Genomic DNA, 21691 nt, shown 5'->3' with positions numbered 1-21691 from the left:
GGGCAATGAGGAATCAAAATAATCAGAGTTGGGGAATGAATAACCCTTTGGAAACATTTAAAGAGAATCTCCCTTATTATGATGGCAGATTATATTTGCCCACTTTGGAACTCCAAACGAAGGCTATGCATTGGTGCCATAATTCCCCTCTGGCTGGACATTCAGGGAGTAAAAAGACACAGACTTTAGTGGAAAGATACTTTTGGTGGCCCAATTTGAAAAAAGAGATAATCAAGTACGTGCAGGAATGTGAAACATGCGTACGAAGTAAAGCTGATCACACCAAGAAGTCAGGGTTTCTTAAACCCTTGCCCACTCCCACCAAAATATGGACACACATATTAATGGACTTTATCACAGACTTACCACCGGATGATCAGTATGATACGATTTGGGTGGTAGTAGATTACTTGTCTAAACAGGCTCACTTTGTGCCTTGTAGAGGCATTCCAGGAGCAGGGGAATTGGCAGAATTGTTTTTGCAGCATGTGGTTCTTCTGCATGGACTACCACGTACTTTTGTGTCTGATAGGGGACCACAGTTTACATCAAGGTTTTGGTGCGCTTTCTGTCAGATGTTAGGAATCAATTATGCCCTGTCTACTAGTTACCATCCCCAGACGGATGGACAAACTGAAAGAGTTAACCAGACACTGGAGCAATATTTGCGCTGTTATTTACATGAAGGAATGGAGTCGTGGGTTCAAACCTTATGGTTAGCGGAATTCACTTATAATAACACGGAACATGCTTGCCTGGGAATGGCTCCCAATGAGTGCTTGTATGGGCAGGTACAGGAAATGTTACCAGAACAGCTACCAAATGTTGAGAATTTTCCAACACTCCAAAACAGAAAACAATTGCTTCTAACCATCAGACAGAAGGCACGAGATAATTTGGAATATGCAAAAACTCAATATAAGTTGTACGCAGACAGAATGAGAAGGGAGGCTCCGCAGTACAAGGTGGGGGATAAGGTATGGCTATCCACACGCAATTTGCCTCTAATTGGATCTCGAAAATTTGCTCCCAAATTTATTGGACCTTATGAAATAGTAAAAATTGTGTCAGAAGTTGCTGTGAAACTGTTTGCCTAAATCTCTGAGAATCCACCCGGTATTCCATGTGTGTCTGCTTAAACCCGCAGCGCCTGGAACACGCGTGCAGAGACCTCCAGCTATCCACAATGAGGGTCATGCGGAATATGAAGTAAAGCAGATCTTGGACTCAAAAAGGAAGAGACAAGAGTTATGGTATTTGATTCGGTGGGCTGGTTTTGGACTGGAAGATTGCTCCTGGGAACCTGCTAGTGCAGTGCATGCACCTCATCTGGTAAGAATGTTTCATGCAAAGTACCCGGAAAAGGCAGGTCCTGGGAAGAGCCCTGGAAGGGGAGGTAATGTCAGGAATAAGGGCCTGTGGTGCATTAGGAAGCAGGTACGGCATATCTAAAAACTACAATTCCCAGCAGGCATGGGGAAATGTGTAGTTCCTTGGGCCTGTCGGTACTCAGCTGCCGGCACTTTGCAATTAGGGATTGGGCTCTTAACGGCCGCCCGCCCATGCTCATGTGCTGTTGATTAATGTTGGAGAGCATGGGCGGCGGAGGCGACGGCGGCAGGAGCGAAGCAGGAACGCTGAAGGTGTAAGCGAGTGGCGGGAAGGAATCACGCCGGTTATGTCGCAAGGCATCTTTATATCCCTGGGTGCGGCGGCACACGCTCCTTAATCTGCTCCAGGGCTACAGGTCCGGGTCAGCCGCAGTAGGCTCCCGAACCATCAGTTAAGTGTTTCTATGTTCGTTTACTTGGCCGGTTTACGGAATTAACATGGAGTAAATCAAAAGCTTCAAGTATTTATGTCCGGACGTCTGAGGAAAACGTCCAGACCAAAAGTTAAGTGCAGGCACATAAATCCTTGGTTTTTGGGCAAAATAAATGCCAGTCTGGTAGCCGGCACATTGCTTACCTCACGTTCTAAGCACCAGGGAAAATTCAACTCTTCTAATCCGCATTTCCAGTATTAAGTTTTTTCTATGTGCAGTGTATTATGTTAATCCATGTTTTGTGAGGCATGTGAACGTCTCAATGTTCTCTGTTCATTATCAGTGTATTATGGTTTTAAGTCATTCGCTTTTCCCAAATGGAGAAAAGCGCCTTTCTATGTGCATTATGTTGTGCTAATCCATGTTTGCTCACGATTTGTGTAGGGTGGCGTGTTATGTGTTATTAATTACTGAAGATAGAGTCAGGTCAGGTTGCAGGAGAATTAAGCTATCTAGTCAGGAATTGTAGGGGTCTTTTGTCGTTTTATGTCTTGTTGTCTTCACTTCCTTCCCTTTATTGGTCCATCCCCTTTCCCTAACTCCTTCTTCCCCCCATTGGCTGCCACGTGCCTACCTGTAATTCGAACATCCAGACGCCCGTGCCAACCACGGTGGGAGGGGTCGATCCATTCGGCTTCTGTGGTTTGGGAGAGGGGATTGGAATCCTCCTCCCTTAAATTCAGTTGTGACAGGAGCCAGGCTCCTGTCTGGGTCTCGGGGGAGCCTGTCTAGGAGTGTCCTGATGCCAGGCTCCTGTCTGCATCTCGGGGGAGCCTACCTGGGAGCCAGGCTCCTGTCTTGGTCTCGGGGGAGCCTGTTTGGGAGTGTCCCGACGCCAGGCTCATATCTGCATCTCGGAGGAGCCTACCTGGGAGCCAGGCTCCTGTCTGGGTCTCGGGGGAGCCTGTCTGGGAATGTCCTGATGCCAGGCTCCTGTCTGCATCTCGGGGTAGCCTGCCTGTGAGCCAGGCTCTTGTGTGGGTCTCAGGGGAGCCTGTCTGGGAGTGTCCTGATGCCAGGCTCCTGTCTGCATCTCGGGGGAGACAGCCAGGGAGCCAGGCTCCTGTCTGGGTCTCGGGGAGCCTGTCTGGGAGTGTCCTGATGCCAGGCTCCTGTCTGGGTCTCGGGGGAGCCTCTCTGGGAGTGTCCTGACGCCAGGCTCCTGTCTGGGTCTCAGGGGAGCCTGTCTGGGAGCGTTCTGATGCCAGGCTCCTGTCTGGGTCTCGGGGGAGCCTGCCTGGGAATGTCCTGATGCCAGGCTCTTGTCTGCATCTCAGGGGAGCCTGACTGTGAGCCAGGCTCTTGTCTGGGTTGCAGGGGAGCCTGTCTGGGAGCGTCCTGATGCCAGGCTCCTGTCTGCATCTCGGGGGAGCCTTTCTGGGAGCCAGGCTCATGTCTGCATCTCGGGGGAGCCTGTCTGGGAGTGTCCTGATGCCAGGTTCCTGTCTTGGTCTCGGGGGAGCCTGTCTCGGAGTGTCCTGATGCCATGCTCCTGTCTGGGTCTCGGTGGAGCCTGTCTGGGAGTGTCCTGATGCCAGGCTCCTGTCTGGTTCTTCCTTTTTGTACCCCCAGAAATGCAAATGGCCTTTCCTTTGAAAGAAATGTAATGGGACGTATATTATTGGAGTTGTTGGGAGGGGTCTATGCTGCACCCTGACGGGGATTTAGGAAGAATGGAAGGATCACGGTATACTACCACCAGGTCGTACTGCACCTTGTTTTTGGACATCCTTAACTCTTGGAGTCACACCATCCCAACAGATGGGACAGGCAAAGTGACTTCAGCAGAGATCCTGAATCCTGACACTAAAGCAACAGAACACCAACAATTTTTGCCAGCCAAGCAGATCTACAACGTAGAATGCCCCCAAGCTCCACGTACCCTAATCTTAGTGGCACACCGGTAAGAGTCGCGTTCGATGTGCCCGCATCACACCACAGATGTCGCTCTTGCCTTTCTCTCTCTCTCGACTAACAGTAACCTTGAAAATTATTTGTAAGTGATGCACTCTTACAAGCACTGGGCTATGCGTTTCCTTTGTTAAAAAATTAACTAATGCCTAAATTCCTACAACAGGGACTTTTAAATGAATAGTTGAAAAGAGCCACGTTCAAGCCATCGACTAATCAGATTCATTGATTTAAAATCAAATATCAATGCTAATTCTATCACAAACCTCCTGGAAATGATGAAACCCAACCTTCTCAGTAAGAATTAGGGATATTCATGAATGTACGGGAGACATCACATCACATCAAGATAGTCTAGTAGGTGAAGTCATCACTGCTGAAATCTGTAAAACAGCTGCAGGTCTCCTGTGAAGGCCAACTTTCATACTCTTGATCTTCTTCAATGAGTACCAGTCTGCCTTGGTTAATAATCATTTTTATTTCAAAAGGTTGTATGTAAATCTTTTAAGAGAAAGCGTTTTCTAAATGACAGGTCTTTATCAAGCTGTTCATGAACATACAAAGACTCTTGGGATGACTTCCTGGCCCTCTTCTTGGGATGACCTACTGGCTCTCTTGTTGGGATGACTTCCTGGCCCTCTTCTAGGGATGACTTCCTGCCCTCTTCTTGGGATGACTTCCTGGCCCTCTTCTTGGGATGACTTCCTGGCCCTCTTCTTGGGATGACCTCCTGGCCCTTTTCCTGAAATTACTTCCTGGCCCTCTTCTTGGGATGACCTCCGGGCCATCTTCTTGAAATTACTTCCTGGCTCTCTTCTAGGGATGACTTCCTGGCACTCTTCTAGGGATGACTTCCTGGCCCTCTTCTTGGGATGACTTCCTGGCCCTCTTCTTGGGATGACTTCCAGACCCTCTTCTTGGGATAACTTCCTGGTCCTCTACTTGGGATGACTTCCTGGCCCTCTTCTTGGGATGACTTCTGGGCCTTCTTCTTCGGATGACTTCCTGGCCCTCTTCCTGGAATGACTTCCTGGCCCTCTTCTTGGGATGACCTCTGGGCCCTCTTCTTAGAATTACTTCCTGACCCTCTTCATGGGATGACTTCTGGCTCTCTTCTAGGGATGACTTCTGGCTCTCTTCTAGGGATGACTTCCTGGCCCTCTTCTTGGGATGACTTAATGGCCCGATGACTTCCTGGCCCTCTTTTCGGGATAACTTCTTGGCCCTCTTCTTGGGATGACTTCTTGGCCCTCTTCTTGGGATGACTTCCAGGCCCTCTTCTTGGGATGACTTCCTGGCCCTCTTCCTGGAATGACTTCCTGGCCCTCTTCTTGGGATGACCTCTGGGCCCTCTTCTTAGAATTACTTCCTGACCCTCTTCATGGGATGACTTCTGGCTCTCTTCTAGGGATGACTTCTGGCTCTCTTCTAGGGATGACTTCCTGGCCCTCTTCTTGGGATGACTTAATGGCCCGATGACTTCCTGGCCCTCTTTTTGGGATAACTTCTTGGCCCTCTTCTTGGGATGACTTCTTGGCCCTCTTCTTGGGATGACTTCCAGGCCCTCTTCTTGGGATGACTTCAGGGCCCTCTTCTTGGGATGACTTCCTGGCCCTCCTCTTGGGATGACCTCCGGGCCCTCTTCTTGGAATGACTTCCTGGCCCTCTTCTTGGGATGACTTCCTTGCCCTCTTGCGCAGGTTTCATTGGATGCTAAAAGAGGATGTTATTGTGTATACTGTATTTATTGAACGACAGGGATATCATTGTACACACAAATGATGTACATAGAAACAAATATTTATGACCGCATCAATGCCTGCGTATAGCGTCTTTTCAATAAGAGGGGTGCATGTCTGAATGAGAGTAGACCAGTTGATTTAGGGGTAGGATTAATAGGCATAGACCGGGGAAAAATATTGGGGGTAGGCATAAGTAGCATAAACCGATATGGGCCTGGTGTCTTTACATATGATCAATATGCATATTTTCATTAATTACATGCAAGTGGGACTTAGAGTGATATGCTAGGGTCAGTTGGAATGGACCAGAGAGAGGGTAGGAAGCGCCCCTTCCCTAGATAAGAAGTTGATCTTAAATCTTGTCTTAAATATGTGTACTGTTTACTAATGGCCTGACCTTGATGTCTGGGGCGAGAACATTTCAGATGAGGGGGTAAACAGAGAGAAGAAGCAGAAACAGGAGGAGGCATGTGGTGGTGGGCGACAGATGGTTTGGGGCAAGGCGAGGATCACAGAGCTCAAGAGAGAGAGAGTATAGTGAGGTGCAGTCTGCAAGGCATAAGGTGACAAGACCATACACAGATCAGTAGACGAGGAATAGAAATCTACTTCTCTTCTTTCATGTTACTCTCCTTCTCGTCCTCTACGCTCTGCTGGACTTTTTTTACTCACTGTTCCACGTGCCCCTTGTGCACAATCTCGGTTTTGATTTTTTCAACTGCTGGCCCCTCTCCACTGGAACTTTCTTCCACTATCTCTCCGATCTATAACCTCTTATTCTCTGTTTCGCACCTCCTTAAAATGTCATCTACTTAAGTCTCCTGTTTGATTACTGTTGGCTGATTCCGAATGCAATTGCTTTGCTGAATTGAATGTACTGTCGCCTGTGTCTCTGTGAAGTGCTTTGGTAAAAAGCGCTATATAAAACTTAATAAAATACATATACAAATAAAAAGATAGATTGATGTTGCATGGAGAGCCATCCAGCATGGTAATAGGCATGCAGAGGTAGCGAAGAGTGTGGTAGACTGTAAGGGGCACTTGTGGAGAAATTAAGAACCCTGTTTAGGGGATGAAACAGATGGGCTGAGCAGTAGGTTTGCTGAGTATAAGGGTAGAGAGCGTGTCGAGTGAGGTGGCAGTGGATTTTCTGTATGTCTAGAAGGTTAATCTGTACATTAGGGGAAACTACTGGTGGGAACGTTTTTTGTGAACAACTGCTGAAGTGTCTGGGAACTTTGAAAGAGGGCCCGAAGGTTGTGAGATGTTAACGAGATAGCGAGTAGGTCAGGAGGGGGAGATGGGGGATGGGAGTATGAGTTTAGCAATGGAGGTGGGGAGGCAGGGATGCAGATGACTTGAATGTTTGTGATCAGGTGAGGCATTCAGAGTGGGCGGTGTTAAAGGAAGCAAATAAGAAAAAGGCCTGTCATTGGCATAGAGATAGTAGTGAAAGCCAAAGGAAAAGCTGTGGAATGTCAAAGCAGATGAGTGTGAAGAGGTTGAGTTGAGTAATCAGAGAGTGTTTGCTCTGAAACCCTTGGAGAGGGTCACAGAGTCGGTGACCCTCCAGATCGTGGACAATGCTAAAGCAAAGCTATGAAGGATTTTGGAATTCTGGGGCAAGAGTGCGATGGGTCTGCAGAGCGAGATTGAACAGGGATGAGAGTGACTACCAGTACCAGGCAAGCAAGATGCTTGTGGAGAGGGAGAGATGGAGACGGAGAAGTGGCACGAGGAGGTGACCAGTGCACGCTCCTTATCTCTGTGTGCTTCGAAGTGGTTGATGGAAGCATAGGATGTGTTAGCAGAGAAAGAGGAGAAAAGAAAGCATTGATCTGTAGGTCATTCAAACTTTTCAGGGTGTGAACGCAGAGCAGATATGTGTTGAGCTTAGCAGGAGGATTCGGCAGAGCGGAAAGCAGAACTAAGGGCAAGGAGAGAGTCTGTGTATGCATTGCGACGATGAACTGGGGGTCCTCTTCCCATGATCAAGCTTCCGGCATCTATGAATACTTTTCAGAGACAAAGACAGGAGAAAATCAAGTGCCCTGGAGGTTTTCTCAGTAGTCTTTATTAGATGAGGTTATAAGACACTCTGGAAAAGCACTCAAAGTCATTCGGCCTTTCCCCTGCTTATATAGACTTATTTAGGCTTAAAGAAGGATAATTGTGGTATAGAGTCAATTAGGTCTGGAATAAGAAAATGTAGACGGAGATATAAGAATTGGTCAATAAATTACCAGGTATGTCTACAACAGAAAGATGCTGAATTTCTGTTTGAAGCTATAAAAAATATGAACTTGAGATCATTTTGGTCTTAATAAACAACACTAAAAAAACACAATTACAATTGGCTCTTAATCTAATTACTGCTGAATTCTGGTTAGAACACTTCACGAAGACTTATATCGAATCCAATTCAAGGCCATTTGATATGGATAGGATTAATCAACATAAATGGAAGCTTGATGTATCCATAGCAAATGTTAAGAACATCATCCTTAATGCCAAAACGTCTAAAACACCAGGCACAGACGCTAAAAAATAATGCTGATTTATGGGCCAGAATACTCCACATCCATTACATCGATGTGATGGATAAAAAGTTGGTTCCAAAGGCTTGCCTTCTGTTCTATATATTGCCAATATTCAAAAAGGGAAATAGAATGTGTGTCACCAACTATCGCCCAATCTCTTTGATGAATGTAGAGGCAAATATTTTCTCTGCCATTGTTTTGGATAGACTCCTTGTTTGGATTGAGAATAACGATCTCTTGGATGTCAGGCAATTTGGATTTAGAAAAAACATAGGTACTGATGCGGGAGGTATGCTAGTAAACCAGCTACAATATAATGCTCAGATAAAGAAGAAAGGTACTTTGTACGTTGCAGCAATGGATTTATCCGCAGCATTTGATACGGTGGATAGGCACATGGTATAGCCAAGTTTACTGAACATAGGCACAGATGCTGATTTATTAGCCATACTGGTTGGTCTGTATTCAAATACCATGATCAGTGTAAGGCTAAATAATGATGGACTAATGACTAACCCATTTACAGCTAAAAATTGCTTAAAGCAGGGATGCACACTTGCTGCCATCTTATTTAATCTTTATGTTTCCTCTGTGGGACAATCTCTTGAGGGAAAAGGTTTAGCTACTCCGAAAGTGGGTAAGTTAATTGTGAATTGGTGTGCCTATGCAGATGATTTCCTCCTATTTGACATGACGAAAATAGGATTACAGCGATTGATAAATGCCTTTGTCTCTGATATAAAAGGCTTGAAACTAAAAATAAATGCTGCAAAAACAGTAATAGTACATTTAGGACAAGGGACCAGGTAATCTTTAGGATTCTCATGGGACTACAATGGCACTAGGATTAAAATACATAAATCAATGACATTTCTGGGATATGTGTTTTTTAGTGGACCATCCATGAATTTTATTAAAAAGTGTCTGAAGTGTAAGGCAAAAGATGCTGCTAAACAGTTAAAGGTCATCGAAAGGAAATATGGTAGATATTCCCTCTATGCATTTATAGAATTCTACAAGAAGAAAATTATTCCAAGAATCAGTTATGGTTTGGAACTTCAATCAGACTCCTTAATCCCTTTTTTAAAGACAATTGAAGGCATCATATGGATAAATGTTTTGTATTTCTTACCTAAATGTATTCCTTTTGAAACAGTTCAATACAAGCTTGGTTTGTCCTCTCTGGAAAGCTGTATGATATGTAAAAAAGCTTCCTTTTTAAGGAAATGCTTGCTGGGGAATTGGAAACATCTATACAGCTAACTAGCAGATGATAAAAAAGGATATTTTAAGAAAAATCTACAAGAAATTGTTGAGCAATCTCTACTTTTAATGGGCATATCCTTACAAAAACTGTTAGACAACCCATTAAAAGTCAAAGCCTTGGTTCAATCTTTTCATTGGGTAGGAAATAATGCCACGCTTTTAAACTCAATGGTTCGGTCACAGTCTGTGTCCTTTTGGAAATGGCAGCCAGAACCTGAAATGTACATTTTGAAATATCCGGCTCGATCAATTAGGAATTCTGTGATGAGATTCAGACTAAATGTATTAAATATTCAGGAAGTAAGAAATATTTGGTATCCCACTTTAGATGAATATACATTTTGTAGGCATTGTTGTGTGGATGAAGAAAGGGAAACGTTATATCATCTTTTATTGAAACGTCTGAAATTAATGTCAGGAAGAATAGAATATTTTAAACAATTTGAATTGACACTTCACAAGTGAATTGTGAAACATTGTGGTATGAAATGGTACATGAAAGATCAATGGTGTTAAAAATGAGAATTGTCACTTTTCTTAAAAATGTGTGTGTTCTTGAATAATCCATATTGGCAAATGTGTTCTTATATATTTTAGAGAAATTTAACATGGGAAAAGTAATAAAGTATATACTGAGAGATAATACAATGTCATTGCATGAGAGCTAGTGCTCATTTATGAAATAAGTAATGCAAGTAATTTGTATTCCTTATTTTTTTGTTTTTGTTTTATGGAATTGGAAAAACCATTGTTGTTTACTATTTATTCAGCAGATCAAGATCTACAGAATTGTGAAATTGTTAAATTGTCTTGTTATTAATCATTCTGTTTGTATCGGTTTATATAAACCAAAACAAATAAAGGAAAAAAAAAGAAAATAGGCTTATTTGGATGATGCAACATCCTCATGCAAATGATTCCTTGGTCAGAAAATACTTCTGATAGGTGCTCTTAGTCAGAGGAAAAAAACTCACTTCACTGTGATTGGGTGGATCTGCATGAAACACATTATGCCTTCTCATCATGACTTGTGTCTGCTTGTCCTGCCAAGTTCCAAGTTTAACCTACCAGACTCAATTATCTTACTGCAAGATGCTGCCAAATACTTTCTACTGTATCAGCATGAGTGAGAGTTTTCCACACCTGGCCTTAACACTAGACACAATTTTGTGCTTGAGGTATCCATTTTACATATATCTCGTCTGACACTGTATTAAACCTTCAGGGAGCCATTATGTATGTATTTAAACATTTCTCACTTTGTATCCCATATTCATCATATATCTTTACATACTCATGGTATGTGTGTGATATTTAAAGCACCCTTCACTTCCTGGGTCATTCTAACTCAAAAATGTGCAGCACCATGTGCACTTTTTACCTTAAATAAAGGCACAATAATCATGATTACAGCAATAATAGAACCATTTGTTCTGCCTATTATATTATCTATATTCCGGTGAGTGGGGAGGGGTTGGCACCCCTATGCACCCCACTTGGGGCAATATTCAACCACTCTTTAATATACGACCACTACACCCAGTGTCCATCCTTCCCCATATAAAGTGTACCTATGCATACCTATCTCAGTCACCTCCTCAATGTGGTGGTTTATCTCATGAGAGGTATCATAAAAGACATTACTAAAGAATCAACAGTGATTGTATTTTCTTAATCTAAGATATGTATATATATGTACCTCTTTTCTGTCAAAAGATCATTGCATATGTTTCACCCTCTTTTAATCCTTGTATATATGCATCCCCAAACAATACCTTTGTTTGCTCCTGTCTGGATTCCACGCCATTTACCCAATTAAATATAAAATAACATGCACAAGTGATTTTAGTCACCACAAGCATTAGGAGAGGTCATTCCATGAGGGAACCCACCAGCCCATTTGCTACTGTTCAGTCCACGTGCAACATTTTACTGTTCATATACACTTTTTCCTTCCTCCCACCCAACGATACTTCCTTGGTCCCTGCCCTTTCCCTATGCCCATTTAATTTCATCTTCATCTTATTCGTCTTCAATCAGCATATCTTCCACCTGATTCATCTTATTTTCCTTATTCCAAGTGCAAGGACTTTCTCAATTTAGTCCATTTATGTTTGTTTTATTTGTCTTTTGTGTTGCTTTGCAGCAAGGTCAAGGGCCCCTTAATTCATAGACCACTATTGGATTCACTGTTTTTTGTGGCCACAGAGGACTCAAACTCTCAATCTTCTTTATTCTCATAAAATAGTAAAGGGGGGATTCAGTTGTTTCTGGGGAACACAAGGATGGGGAGTCTCATGGGAGAAAAAATCTTCAAGGTTCTTAGCATCTGGGCATCTGGCTGGGTCCCTCAAAACCCTTTTTCTGATGGGATTTTTTCTCCCTGCTCGCAGGATGGGTTGCCGTCAATCACCTGGTGTGCAGGTATCTCTCTTCCATCTGTGATATAAAAACTGAATGAGTTTCTTGAAGAATAAGTGTAATTTTGTCATCAGTAGTGCCTCCTCAAACCTAAACCTTAGAATAACCATGTCCTTCTTATAAGCATTCCTATCTCCTAAAACAATTGCTACCGGGGTGTGGCTATGACATGAGACCATAAAGCATATACATACTCGCCTTTTTTTTTAATTACCCTATTTTTTCATAGGCTTTTATTCTAAAAATCTTATAGTGTACTTATTAAGTAACAAACAAAACATTTACTATGTGGTTGTGTAATTCTTCACATCAAATAGAGTTCATGCAGTCTCTTTCTTTATAATAAAAATAATAAAAAGACAAAACAAATAACATTACAAATTCAAAGCATTTTTTCGGAAAAAATATGTGTCTTCTTCAGTCACTTCCTTTTCTTTCTTCTTGGTATATCAGTAGGAGATATGGTTACTTGCTCCCGGTAGAAACCAAAATAGAGGCAAATTCATTCTAAGCTGGCAAAGCAGTCAGTTACTTTCTTAAAGTAGCATTTGTTTTCATTCAAGATGATGTTGCTGAGGTCATCTCTTGGCATTCTCAGTACAATAACATGTAGGCTTGCTTTTATGAAAAATAAAAATGTTGGTGCACTTTTAATTGAATTGTCATAAGTGTAGTAAAGGGCCTGTTTTAGTCTATTCTGCTATGCTGAAAAGGTTCTTTGTACTTTTGAAGTCCTCCTCCTGGTGGCGTGGGACCGCAGTCTCTTCTTTCTTTGCTGTATTTATTCTGTTGAGACACAATTAACATTTTTCGTTGTTCTTCATACAATAATCTTGCCTACACATGTTATTTAGAAACCAGCACTGATCCTATTAAGTGCATGTGAGTATGGCTTATAGGGATACACTGTGTTGCCTATCCTTAAAGTTTCATGCATTTGCCAAATGTTGATATTTGGCATTTCCTTATCACCAGAATTACAAGGTTACTCCACCTTCTCTCCAAAAGTCTTCCTCATTCTTGTCATTAGATATGGCCATACTTGGATAAATGTACTATCCTGCACTCACACCTGTGTACACCTTTCTTGGGAAAACATGCTATCTATTTAAAAGGACTGTATCCCTTACTTTTTTGTTGTACTCACCTGGGTCTTCTTACTCCTAATAATAATCAATAAGGTTGTTCACACACTTATTGGGTGAACTGGAACTTACCTTTTCTATCTCTACTTGTCCACAAGTACTTACTTTCATCATAATGTTTCTTCGCATTATATCGCTATACTCCAGTAAGGCCATATGGATATTCCTCCCATGCTCCAAAAATGACAATTTTTCATCTGTAATACATAAATCACCATCTTCATATAAACACAGACAATGTTCTTGTTACTTACTCTCATATGTTCTTTTGTGCAATTCTGATAAATGTCTCTCATATTGTTAGGACAATCTTGGCCATCCATACTTTTTTGGCCTTTCATTAATCACATTTTATTTTCATCAAATATATTACACTGATCAATTTAAACAAGCACCATCCATTGTGCTCATTGTTTGAAAATCTGGAAATCTTATCCACACCTGCCTCTATCACTTGTGTCTTACAATGTTATTCTTTGTCCTATATTTGCACCTTCTGTCAACTTATGTTTTTTTGCTGCTTTAATATCCATTTATTAATTCATAATTTTTTATTTACTTATTTATTTAATTCACTCCCTGGAGTGACATCAATATTTTACCTTTTAACTTCTTACTTCAGCGCTTTTAGTTTTAAGTGATTATTATTATCTTTCATTAATTGGTCGAATCACAACACAAACTCTCATATTTTACATATTATAATCCCTTACATGTGTGTCCATTTATTTTGTTCTCCTATTCCTTTCAAAAGACCCACGTCATAAGGGCCTGTGAGGTATCTGTGAAAACCTCTGGCTCTACTGGAATGCCTCGCAGAGCGACTTGCCCTGTGAACGCCAGTATAAATTCACCCACATTTAAATGGTGTATGCCTGGTGTGGAACAGACTATCCGTTGGCCAGTGAATGACATTGTTATGTAAAGTTTTGTCATCAAATCTCTTCCCAAAATATTCCTTTGTTTACGTATTGCTGTGTCATTATGGGGGCTTATTGCGATTTCCTTGTAGCAAATTTATTTGCACTCGCTCTGACTGTTGTACCTGTTGCACTCTAGGCACTTGAGTCTAATACAATGTCTGATCTTGGGCGAACCCTTCTCTTGTCTCTTCGTTAGCCGGTAAATTCAGAGTATCCCTATCTCTCTTCCATTTATGGTCTCAAAAATCTATCTACCCTTATATCATATTTTAGCAAAACATAATGGGCCTCATTAGGAGTATGGCGGTAAGGCAACAACGGTGCCGGTATCGCTACCAGCGCCATTGCTACCGTACTGCCATACTAGGGCTTCTGCTAGCGGGTGCCCTTGCAGCCACCTGGTCTGACACCCGCAGGCAGAACATGATGGTAGCAACGGTACCGTTATAAATGGTACCGCTGCTACCAGCCCCCTCATTCCCATTGAGCACTATGGGGATCAAATGGGAATGGAGACGTACCAGCTCTGGCACCCACGCAAGGGGAATTACCGGGTCTCAGTAAATAACTAAGGAGATACCATGTGCTAGTTTAGGGATTATTTCAAAGAAGGTAGCAGGCGCTCCTCTCCAGAAAGAACATGGCATGATAACCTGTTCTGAGATGAGGGTTGCTTTTGGTACTCTTGTTCAGAGAGGAATTGCCATAGCATTTCGGTGCTGGACTGCCTATGTGGGCGGGACAAAGACTGATATGCAAATGGATATTTCCCATCTGTGAAAGGTACAGTGAGCAAAAAGCGTGTGCTGCAAACTCTCATCTCAGAACAGGTTATCATGCCATGTTCTTTCTGGAGAGGAGCGCCTGCTACCTTCTTTGAAATAATCCCTAAACTAGCACATGGTATCTCCTTAGTTATTTACTGAGATTTCTTCTCAAAACAACTGTTAAATATATAATTATTTTTTCTCTATATTGTCTGTAACCTTACCCTTGGTGTGTTTGAGATTACTTCAACTCATTCCTTACTACTTCCCCATTATAAATACACATTTTTGCATCACTACATGCACCTATACCATTGTTGCTGAAAAAGGTGTTCTATCTTATTAATTTTTGCTATTCCCCATAAATATTCACAGTTCTTAATTTAATATAATTCACTATTGTGTTAATCTATTTTTAAATGTAATTTGCACTCATAATTACTTTTTTATTCTCGGCGACATACTTCACAAATTGTGTGATCTTAGAGACATTCATTTTCATTTTCAAATACCTCTATGCTATGTAGTGGGGAAATGCTGTCCCTCCTCTTGAAGCCTCTCCAATCTGCTGTGGCCCTGGTGCACATGCCTGAGTCTGCATGTATAACATCCCGATGACTCTACATTGTATTATGTTGCATATCCGTGTCTCCTCTCTCTGTCCTTTATTACCACTATTCTCATAATGTTCTGGTTACTTATGGCACTCTCCTGTGCTTTCATTTGCAATCTTTGTCTTTCTTTTGCTCTCCTAATCATCTGCGTCCATTTCTCATTCTCCTTCCACTGACATACTTCCTTGCCTTCTGTTTAAATGTCTATGAAAATAAACTGTGTGCAACTGCTCTTCCTTTTGGTAGATTTTTTTCTTTTAGCAAAGCAGCTTTCCTCTTGTCCTCATCTGTGTGACTGGCCCATGCATGCGTTATGATCTATGCTCTTTTAAAATGTCCCAGTTATCACTAATGAAAATGCCTTTGTTTCAAAATGAAATTAAGAAATCAGGGGTACTCTAACATTAACTCCAAAAATAACTAACAAACCCCTAAAAATGGGAAGTGACTTAAACAGTGACCTAATGGGAGCACCTTAGTTCACAAATGTGCAATAACTGGGGGCGGCTTCTAGAGTAAAACAGTAAATTCACAATAGGGATCAAACACATACAATCCCATAATGTCATATAATGTAATCCAGTGCTTCTTTAACACATGGCTTCAATAAATATGCACAAATGCCATGAAAAATGCTGTTATCAAAACCTACTCAATTATCAACTTCTTCAGCTGATGTTTGTCATACGGACCTACAGCTGAACTTCCTTATTCAAAAACATACGCATTACATGTGTGCATCACAAAAATCCTTAAAAAACTAAAATCAATTCATTGAGTTCTGGTTCAGGACTATATTTCCATAAGGGTGTGAGTCAGCTCTGGCTCATTTGCAGCTTTATACAAAAAAATGAATATTTCAAAAATACACAAATAACTCACTACTTTTACCAAGAAAACATATATACATCAGCTTGGGCCCTACTCATTGCACTTGTGTCAATCATATCTTCATTACTTTTTATTTATGTTTCTGTTTTAATTTTAATACACGTACATACATTTTTCTAAATTTCTCATGATTTCGCTAGTGTTTTATAAAAGATATTGTCAACAGCATATTGCTGTTTCTCTGTGCAAAACTGATACATAGCCGCTTTGACTCGCAGGGCTATCTCATGTTTTCATAATGCACACAGCTTTGACTTTGTTCAACTATTAATCACCTCCTGGCTGTGTGTCAGCAAAAGGAGCCTTGGCTAATCTTCAAAGGCACCGCAGTTTTGAAACATAAATCTGACGGCGCATGCCAGTGCATAGCTTTTACCAGCTTTGCACTTTCTTCTTTTTCTCAAAATAAACGCATTTCTTTCGTCTGTTAATTTTAGAGCATGTAATTTGCCCCCTTGTGACTGTCTTTTTTTAATATAATGGTTTTGTAGCTGAAACAGAAAAGGACATTTGTTGAAACAGAAAAGGAAATTACTGTTGGTTTTTGGCCCACACCCCAGATCAGGATTTTTTTTTTCAACTCTGCACGTTCTTAATCAGAAAAAAGTTTTGGCAGAAACTCTGACTGTCTATCTTAATCAGGCTTTGTTTATGTGTTCCGCCAGTCGAATTTGTATCATTCAAAGCATTTTAATCTTTCAAGGACCTTATCTCTGTGAGTATATCATTTTTAATATGTCTTTAACCCTTTACTTGATTTCACTCACTTGCTTAAAAGTGCAGAGGAGAGTCACAATTGACTGCATATTAAACAAAGCCTCCAAACATCTCAAAACAACAAATATGAGCACGCCCCATCAATGGCTTGCTCAAACCTCTAATTTTAATAGTCTATCTATTCTCTTGATTATTACAAACAGACAAACTAGTCGACTTTACAAATTTTCTAAAAAATAATCTTCGATCACCTATTTTCTCTTTGCCCCTAATCAATATCCTGCCACAGGATTTAACTTGTCTCCTTATGTGAATCTGTTCACACATAGCCTAGTGACTCCCGCTGGAGTGTGAGATGAGTTCTTCTAGACCCCTTGGGTCAGGTTTCTCTATCTCTTCGCACAATAGTTCCTGTTACTTTAACATTACCACAACCCCATCCCCTTAATATGTACATGATCATGTTTTATTTTCTGATGCCTACTTCCCTCATAATACATACCATAATTCACAGATGCCAAGTGTGCCATGCTGTCGGTCATGGAGAGACGCCCCTGACAGAAATGAGACCATACTGCAATTTTTTCACTCACCTTGTCTCTTTCAGGCATCTCCCCATCTCCGCCAGCACATCAACATGAAGCCTGGGTCCTTGTCCCTGAATCTTATGAAATACTTTAGGGTCCCATCTGTAAGTGGCAAGTGAACATGGGGTCCTCTTCCCATGTTCAACCTTCTGGCATCTATGAATACTTTTTAGAGATAAAGACAGAAGGAAATCAAGCACCCTGGAGGTTTTCTCAGTAGTCTTTATTAGATAAGGTTATACGACACTCTGGAAAAGCACTCAAAGTCATTAGGCCTTTCCCCTGCTCATATAGGCTTATTTAGAGGATGCAACATTTTCATGATATGATAAGATGATATGATATGATAGCTTATTTATAACGTGCTTAATACCCAGAAGTTTCTAAGTGCGGACCCAGGGATCGGACCTGTGTTGCTTCATGTTGTCTTGCTTCCAAGGTGACCAGGTTGCCACTAAGCTATCAACCCAAGCTATCCTCCTGAGTCATGCAAATGACTACTTGATTAGAATATGCTTCTGATAGGTGCTCCTAGTCAGAGGAAAATAAACTCACTTCACTGTGATTGAGTGGGTCTGCATGAAACACATTACGCCTTCTCATCATGACTCATGTCTGCTGTTCCTGCCAAGTTCCAGGTTTAACCTCCCAGACTCAATTATCTCACTGCAAGATGCTGCCAAAGACTTTCTACTGTATCAGCATGAGTCAGGGTTTTCCACACCTGGCCCTAAGACTAGACACCATGTTGTGCTTGATGTATCAATATTTACATATATCTTGTCTACCACTGTATTAACCCTCCAGGGAGCCATTATTTATTTAGTTAAACATGTCTCACTTAGTATCCCATATTCATCATATATCTTTATATACTCGTGTGCACGTTTTACCTTAAATAAAGGCACTATAATCCTGATTTCTGCAACAATAGAACCATTTGATCTGCCTATCATATTATCTATACTCCGTTGAGGGGGGAGGGGTTGGCACCCCTGTACAAAGACGAAGGGTGAGGCATCGATCTAGCATGAAGGCGGCGATGCATGGTTGCTTTCAGCCATTGAATGGCTGGAGAGATGCATGGTTGAGTGCAGGAAAGTGATGGCATGGAGCAGGATGATACATTTACCCTAACTCCCGCCCCCTCACCGCTGTTACACTATAACAGCAGGAGAAGAGCTGTATGTGGGGGCCCAATGTTGTCCCTGTGTTGTTCGTATACTGCATCGAGTGTACGAGAGACGATATGCACTCAGACAACCATATCGACTGTACCCTCGTACTGAGAGAGTGGAAGGATGTCTGCATGCACCATTAGACATCATGTAGTGCTGAGTGAAATCTGACGAAGCCAGATCTTACCCTCTCACTTTCTCCCATCAATTGTTAACACTTCACTATCTGAAATATAGCAAGGCCTAGTATAATAGTTTTTCACTAGTTTGTCTTCACCCCCCGCCCCTGCCCCTCTCTCCTCTCTCCTCTGTCTATGTTTAGCTCTTGTATCCGGCACGAACAGTAATTATATTTTATGTTGTTTACATTTTGTTTTCCTCTTTACTTCTAAGTTGAACCTCGTCAGGCATGAGCAAATCTGATTTATGTTTTATACAGTTTTACTCCCTCTTTGTTAAATTTTGTACCTCCTAACACATAGATCTTTCCCATTCTGAATGTCCCAATGCCTATTCAAAAAAGATGTTTGCCACCCTTTGTTGGAGCGCTTTGAAACACTTGTTAAGTGTATAGGCACTATATAAATGACCAATAAATAAATAAACAAATAAGATATACGAGGACATACTGAAACGATATGGAAATACTTAAGAATAATTATGTAACTGAAGTGACAAGGGAAACATGTACAAAATGATAAAGTAATCACATACAAAAAAGGTGAAGTAACTTTCTGACCAATAAATGTAGCTACCCAGTAACTGAAGGTAGATGAGACATATAGAAGGTTGCTATAGAGGAAACTATAACATTACAAGGATGGCCTTAATAGGAACATGGACGTCGGCTCGTGCAAAGATTAATTCCAGCTAAATCAGAAATAGACCCGGGCTGCAGATTCAGGAGGCATTGGAGAAATAGTGCTGTGTGCAGGATAAAGAGGAGTCTATGTTGGCTTCGAATCAAGGATGCTATTTCAGGAATAGCTGCAAAGCACAAAGGGAGGCAGATGGCTAAAGCCATGGACATGAGACAAATTTCTCTTAGATTAAAGAAGAAGAAAAGATTTGCAAGATCCAAGTATTGGACAATTAACAATAACAATGGAAAAGGCTCCTACAAGATAAGCAAGCCTCTAGGGGCCAAGAGGAGCAATGACACCCAGCATAATTGAATCAAATAACAGTAAATAGGAGGTCGAAATGGACACATTTGCGTTCTCCTCCCACGTGATGCATAAGTCGAAAACAAGGGCTATTCATGAAGCTGCAGATGAAGAAAGTAATGTGCTTACACTCCCTTGAATGTCCCCGAACAGAGAGCGAGCTACAAGGTTAACTACAGATGGGAATCGTTGGCTCATGGTCAGACTGATGAGAGATATACTCATTGGGAAAGTGGGGTGTAATCTGATGCGACTCAAACACCTGGGTTTCATTTCGCTTACATGTTGCTAGCCGAGCCGAATGGCCAAGATTGGTTGGGAATGTCAACCAATCAGTGGGTCTCTGGGGCAAGCTGCTATACAATGTTGATGAATCAAATATTGCAATACTTTCTCCGCACTTGATACTAATATTAACAAGCTACTTGTTTACACTATACAAATCCATATGCAGACAGCTCAAAATATAATAGTCCACACTGTGTGTTCAATCTGATGTTATCTTTATGTTGAAATTATATAGTTTGTGAATTTTATCACCAATAGCCGACACGTGTTTCGACCGTTGTGGGCGTTCTCAAGGCTATATTTATACAATTCGCCACCTTCAAATGCACAATGATTCACAACAAAAATAGACAAAACATTATATTTCATGTTATCAAAAAAAATGTTACAAAATAAAAACATACCACACAGGTTGAAGTAGGTTTCGAGAGATGCAAGTATCCATGGAAATTTAGAATAAAGAAAAGAACCAAATATTTAATTGACAATCTAATACACATTATCATACCTTATGAATAATATGATGAATTCAAAACTAGATGCATTCAAGATCTATTTGCAATGTCATGTGACCACGCCAGTTGACCACCCGTTACTCTCCTTCCTTAAATTATCCAAACATTCACCCATGTGCAAAGTCCTTATTATTCCACCCAATTGTGCTCCCGTAGTCAGGTGTCTAAAAGTATTCAATAAGCTTACCCTTGTCGCATATTGCTTTCTTGGCATCTATATAAATAAATGTAATAATGATGTGCAATGATTAAATAGACCTTTTGATTACCCAATATGTGTGCACACTATATGGATAAATGCCCACCTGATAGTACTGCCAGAATAACAGAACAAAATTAGTGGTATCTTCTTCTAAGTCTCTGGGATAGTTCCCCGTGACCTGAAAAGTTTGACAGGACACTTGTAAGTAAAACTATTTAATTGTGTTTGTCCATGCTATAGGAATTATATTGTTTAGGACCTACCTTTTCCTGGGTTCAATCCCTCGTTCCTCTACCTCTTGATTGTGTCTGCTCGTGCTAGACGCAATGTTGTATAATGCTATATTTTGCGGCAAAAACCGCATGATTGCGCGTGACATCACCACGCCCCGAACGCAGCGTCCCTTGTGCTGGCCGCCATGTTGGGTCCAGGCTAGTACCCTTAAAGAATCTTTCTGAACATATGAAGCATTGGCTACCTTTCTTTGATGCATTTGTTAAACAAGATTAATGTGTTTTGATGTATATGTACACAAAAAACTAAAAAGTATTATGTTAAACTGAACGCAGAAAATGTCCTATGCACCTACTAACAGTGGCTAAATAAAAAGCTACAGTGTAACCTTTAAGGGCTTAACTGCTCGTCTTCTTGATTACGTATGAGAGTTAGCTTAATGAAATGTCTTCTGTCATACCAAGCATGCTGAATAACTCAGCCTTTACAAAAATGTATATGTAAAGTGACCAAAAGTAAGTGGTAGGACGCCATCCATTTTGTTTCAAAGATCCTCCAAATTGACATTAAAGGATTTATGCATGTTAGGCATTTTTCCCCAGCACTCAGAATAAGAAATAATTTTGTTTTATGACATTTTTCCATGTACTTTCCAAGCGGAATTTTAGAGACTAAATGCATGTTTCTAGGACTTTGTGGACTGAAATGGCCAGTCAAGACTCGGTTCTATCTGATTTCAAAATTCTGGGACAAATATGA

The sequence above is a fragment of the Ambystoma mexicanum genome, chromosome 1q (genome assembly GCF_040938575.1).
Source record: "Ambystoma mexicanum isolate Mex_15411 chromosome 1q, UKY_AmexF1_1, whole genome shotgun sequence".
NCBI lineage: Eukaryota > Metazoa > Chordata > Amphibia > Caudata > Ambystomatidae > Ambystoma > Ambystoma mexicanum.
This window is presented reverse-complemented; position numbering follows the sequence as displayed.